Consider the following 6,482-nt stretch of genomic DNA (forward strand, 5'->3'; position numbering starts at 1 on the left):
ATTAGTATTGCAAAGAACAAGCAGTATAGGCTCAAACTGCTTCCCAATTAATATATGTTATTTCGAACGAACCCTATGTCTTGGATAATATGTTTATATATTTGCTATTTACTGGTTAACAAACATGCTATTTAAAACATTAAATCTTGATTAAGTCTTATATAGCTAAGTCATATCATACGAAATGGGCTCATGCTGTGGCTCTGTTATCTCTGCAATGTATTTATTATATTTCACTGGCAGGGCCTCGCACACCATACCACAAAACACAGCTTGTCAACATCAGAAACCTAAAAGCATGAACACGTGTGTACACTGCCTTTTGCCTGTCTGCGACCCCCTAGTGGCAGTTGTGGTGAACTTTCAATTTGTTTGTGAAGCCGGATCTGAAAAACCCGCATCTGCAGCGTCGCGACTCTCTCTCTCCATTGGAAATGAATGATTTCCGGTCTATAGTCTCTCGTCAGCAGCTTTGAAAACGCGGCTTTTATTTTGTATTCACCAAATTAACCAAAAAGTCACGTTAAAGTAGTATGGAGGGATAAGGGTAGGCTATATGAGTACCAAAAGTGCTGTAACTCATTTAACAAGCAAACACAGCATTCGCATAAAAGTCTTAAAGGTAAAGCAAATAAATAAATATTTGTATAATGATCTAGCCATTTATTTAATATGTATATTTATATATTTTTTTATTTTATAAAATAAAATATTCTATATTCTATATTCTACAATATATTATAATAAATGCCTCTATGTTGCATATCTGTCTTAAGATATGATGAAAGTTAGTAGTATGAACTTCAAGGCTCAAACTGCTTCCCATTAAATATGTTATGCCAAACACAGCCCACATCTCGGATGAAAGGAATAATTTCATTTTCCATTTTGCCAATGTATGCATTCAAGTAAAACCTCAATGATTACCCCTTATAGAGGGCAACTATAAAGGGTAATTAAATGTGGAAAAACGGTTACTTCCTTGGCAAACATATAATCATAAGTCATGTCTTCCAAATTTCTATAAATCATTTGGCATTTGTGGCATTTGTCTGCAATCCATCAGTAATGAGCATTCACTGTATTAGTACGCCTCACTGTACCATGCCTGCACGTTGCGTGTATGTATCTTTGCTAGCTTGTGTGTACTTAAGTTTGGCAGAGATTTTCAAAAAAGCTTACTCTTTAGGATGTTCCTCATTAGTATGAATATTAATGTGGCCAGAAAAAAGAGGGAAGGCAGTAGGACAGGGAGGAAAAATGTAAAAGGAATTTGGAAGAGCTTTTTAAAGGGGCCATTTCATCTGAATCGTTATTTTTTTGCGGTCCTCCCAAGGCTCGTAACTGGCGGTCTATGAAGAGAGACAAGCCGCAGAGGGGCTTCATTTAAAACCTAAAGGTCACAGCACAGAGAAAGGTCTCCAGCTCAGCCAAAAATATAAAAAAGTGGAGGTGGAGAAAGAGAGAGAAGGAAAGAAAAAGAGTGGGAGAGAGAAAGAAGGGTGAGGGGGGCGAGGGCATGAGTAAAATGATACAAGGGGTAAATGGCAACCGATGAATGCGAATGTATTAAGAACACAGATCAAGCCAAATGTAATGACATAAAACAGAAGAAAAAAAGACAACAAATGAGGGAGAAACATGATGAAATCATTAAAGCAAACAGAACACTGTGTATTTTTCTAATGAGCTTATGTGCATTGATTCCATCCAACCATATGGCAAGATATTTTCTTATCCTCTTATTGTCAATGTTCATTCTTTCACATGCAATTATTTTTCTGGACAGCACTTCGGACAAAATCAAAACGCTGTTAGGAAATGTGCCAGCGTGGCCAGAAATCTGCACCGGAGCCATCCCTTAAAAGTGCACTGGCATGCTGCCTTTAATGCAGGTACCTGGCAGTCACGCTTTTCCAGCTTGGTTAAAACCCAGAGTCTTTGTCAGATGGGAAATTAATTTCACCGTGTTCCCTACCGCGTGTAAATCTTTTCCACTCAGCAATTATACGCCAAGAACAAAAGCCACCACGACAATTTCAAAGCAAAGTGCTTACGCTCTTCATGCCGTCAGTATTAGAGCCATTTCGTTTGCTCAACGAGTGTTGCGCAAAGGTGAAGCACTGGTTGTTTGTTGCAGTCTAATCTCTGCCATCTCTCCAACCACAATGGCAGCTAGTCCTTTACACACCTCTGTAGTCAATCACTTGTTTATCTGTGGGTTTACTTAAATTACCCAGTGAGTGCACCACACAACAGCACAAACCCAGAAGAGCAGTGCGAGCCAGACGACAGACCTTGATCTAAAGCCCTGCACTCTGCACTGATAACACACCGGCTTTCCCTTTAATGTCCCCAGCACAGAGAGATGCACCAGGCCCCCTAGTAAAAGGAATGCCCCTGCTCGCTTGTAAAAGTAGGATCCCTGGAAGACAGAAAGAGAGAGAGCGAGTGGGGGATGGGCAGGAACAGCAACGAAGGGAAGGAGGAAAATCACACATCCAGGAATTAACTCCCTCTATCCATTGCCTGGATCAATCCCCTCTGCAATTCCCAATCCGCCCCCATCTCTCTTAAACTCATACCCAATTCCAATCATGGCCACAGTAAAGCTCTCTTGTAAAATACCACAATGCGACCTCAGACTTCAGTAAATTAGATGCCGCTTGGACCCCTTTGCTTTGAAATACAGCGCAGGTCTGCCTGGAGCAGCATTAAAACTGAGGTCAGCCCAGCCACTGCACACGAGAGATATTCCCCCTGCCATAACGCTGTGTTTGCACGGAGGTATGTTTGCAAACCTCATTTAAAGGAGCCGAATGAGAGGCTCAAGCCTGCCAGTTTGGCATCGCTTTCGTGCATGTTTGTCAGCGGCTCTGTGCGCACGGGTCCCTGGCGAGGGTGTACCCAGTATGCGTCAACGCGCTGCTTGGGCCAGGCATGGCCACCGATCAGATGGATGATCAAACTCTAATCATTCCCTCACGGCCCATCCCGGGTAAAGCTGTCATTAATTTTGCGGAATTACATCAAATTGGAGACATTCTTTATGCGGCCCACGGCCTACAGACAGTTATACGATGGGGACTGCTGTGCTAAGCAGATGGGGCAGCTTTGCCGTGCATACTAAATACTGCTGCCCCCCTTCATGTTTCTCCCTTTCTCTTTGGCACACCAGCTCCCTCTCTCCATCCCTTTATCTCTGTCACTTACATACTTACCTCACTCTTTGTCTTCTACCCTTCTGGGGTCTTTGATAACTTTAAGATTTTACTTTACGTCTTCTCAATGCCCTTCTACAATTCAGCATTTTCTTTGTTTCTATCACTTTCCATTTAGGAAGGACTACATGTTCAGGGTGTGGTGAGTGTTTGTTATTGACGTTTACGCTCCACCCTTCCCATTTCTTGCTGAAGATGCCACCATGAAATAAGCTAAAATGTCCCACCCCAGAAAACCCACTGTTAGCTCACCCATGTTGCAACTAAATGCATGCTACTGCATGCCAACCGCAGTCACTGCACACTCATTCAAGATGCTGTAATCTGTCACACAAGCAAGAATATGTAATGTCTCTTGCTGTGAAACACAGTAATATAGTTAATCATTTATATTTTGTCATGCATGGATATGTTTTAATTTTGATTTGATTTTTTTTACAGGAGAGCATTAGAAAAGAAACATTAGATCAGGGGACCTCAAATTGTTATTGCATCTTAAACAAATGTTTGTGAGAAAAAAATAAAACGCACTTCTGTTCAAAGGTTTGGGGTCGGTTAGATTTTTTCAATGTTTTTGATAGAAGCCTCACCATGTGAACAAAAATACAGTAAAAAAAAAAACTAACATTGTGCGCTATTCATGCAACGTAAAAAACTGTTGTCTATTTTTAAAATATTTTAAGACACAATTTATCCCTGTGATGCAAAGCTGAATTTTCAGTATCATTACTCCAGTCTTCAGTGTCACATCCTTCAGAAATCATTCTAATATATCGATTTGCTGCTCAAGAAACATGATTAATATCAATGTAGAAAACAGTTTTGTGGAAATTGTGAAACAACAGGATTATTTGAAATAGAAATCTTTTGTAACAGTATAAATGTCTGCACTGTCACTTTTGATCAACTTAATGCATCCTTGTTAAATAAAAGTTTGAATAATTATGCAAGTTTCTATTAAACATCAAATGCATCAAATTTAGTAGTGTATTTAACAAATAATATATTAAAGTATTTTTAATAAAAGTTAAAATTAAGAAGCTAAAATTAAACAAAATATGTTTCATTTTCTCTTATTTCAAAATGTATTAAGTAAAGTTGAAAACATGCAAATTTATAACTTTCTACATCAGTAATAATTATTATAATTATGATTTTATATCAAGATGATGTAAAGCTGCTTTGGCACAATTTGCATTGTTAAAAGCGCTATACAAATAATAGTGACTTGACTTGATTATAATGCATTTACAATATAAGCATCATAAAGTTATGATAAAATCTGTTCAGTGCTCTGAGTACAGCAAACATATTCATTGGCTTTCCAGCTGAGAGCAACTAGGCAAAACATGGTAGATCCATGTTAATACAGATTACAAAGGTCTGATTCCTTGAAAACAATTCGAATTACCACGAAAATTCAATAGTTGTCATCCTATATGTTTTGCAGTATCTATAAAACAAGCAAGTGGAATCCCTGACCAGTTTAGTAATGAGATGATAAAATGACTGACCAACATAAGTCTGGCCTGCACCAGATCTTCTCATTGATCTCCTCAAAAACACTTGACATGGAGCGCCTGGTAGGAGGAGCGAGGTTAGGAGTGTCATGGGCCTGAGGGAGACTCGTCATCAAGCAAGGTCGGTAACACACTGTCTGTGTGCCATCAATCACACGCCTCTGCCCTTCCCCCCTTCCTGCCTGCCTCTCACACAGCCTTCGATGCATTTCAGCCAAGCTCACTCTGTTAAAACAATCTCAGCACCTTTATTGGGCTGCCTCATTTACTGCCTGCATGCAATTACAGGCTCAAGGTGGCCATCTTGTTTGCAGTTGCCGCGGCTGCCTTCCTTGCAATGTGAACTGGTTCTGATTGCTTAAAACACAAAAGATAAGGTGATATTTTATAAGTGGTTAAATCATTTAATCATTTTGAGGGTGATTTAGAGAACTCAAATGTGCAGGCAGGCAGTGCAATGGACAGCACTGTCAGATCTTAAAATAGTGAAAGATTCACTTAAGCCCCAAATCCTTAACATCAAAGGCATGTGAGTATTAAATTGGCGCTTCGTTTAGAATGTATACATCACTTTGACTTCTGACCTCCTAATAGCACCATGAGACCCGAGTGTTGTATGTGCCAAATTCCTCAAGAAAGTTCTTCTCCAATATAATCATTCATCCATTTAAGCATGCCACAAATATGAAAGATAACACGCCTGGCTGATCCAAGCTATTACTCCAGCTTTATGGAAAAATAAAGTGGAATTTTACTTCTAAATTGTAAAGAAGACACTGATACACATCTGAAAGATAGTGATGTGTGACAACGCTATTTTAAAATTTATGGGCATTCACTTTAAATTGTTATAGTGTAAATAAAAAAATTGATTAATTTGTTGGATTAAGCTTAATTATATGGTCATTCTAATAAAAAGGAAGATTATATTTTAAGTATTAGTAATATATTTACAGATAACCCTGTAGTGGGCAATAGGTTACACATCTACCCCAACTCTTCCCTCTTAATAGTGCGTTTCCTAAAAGTATACTGCCATCTGGTGTTCATAACGAGAACATCAGACAACTAATGTTTTTGAAAAACAAATATCTCATCAGCTCGAATTTTAAGACCTCCAAATATGTCTTTCTATGAAATATTTATTAAATGTATTCGAAATCCTTTTATTTCACTTTGTTTTTTACACGAATCGAGCTGACAGTTATATCAGCTTATTATAAGTGAATTTAAGTGTGAAAGACACATATTTGTGGGAATTATTGAAACACGATAGGCATTTAGCATCTGCTTTTCAGCTTCACAGGCAAGCATTCTAGTTTCAAGTTTCTGTGAGTCAGCAAGAAATGTAGAGTACTGTTTACTCAAGCTGAATATGTGTCTCTGCCTACTGAGACTCAAAGCGGAATAACACTGAAAAGATGTCGTTTAAAGACATTAGGTTATTGCAGACATCAGTCAAGCATGGGGAGAGATAATGTAAACAGTATATGTCTGACTCAGGTGCTTTGTATGATGTATGCGAATATTACTACATTATATAAAATTTCTCTTGCAAACCTGAAACATTCGAATCATTCTTTTGAACCGGATCTTTTTAAAGAATCTTTTGAAACTGTTTACAACAGACAGACCGAATCGTTCTAAACGAACTAAATCGGGTCGAGCGGTTCTCGAGACAACTGAAAAAAGAGTCATGTCCGGTTCGTAACAAACCCACGAAAAAAAATCAATCAATTAA

The sequence above is a fragment of the Onychostoma macrolepis genome, chromosome 23 (genome assembly GCF_012432095.1).
Source record: "Onychostoma macrolepis isolate SWU-2019 chromosome 23, ASM1243209v1, whole genome shotgun sequence".
Lineage (NCBI taxonomy): Eukaryota > Metazoa > Chordata > Actinopteri > Cypriniformes > Cyprinidae > Onychostoma > Onychostoma macrolepis.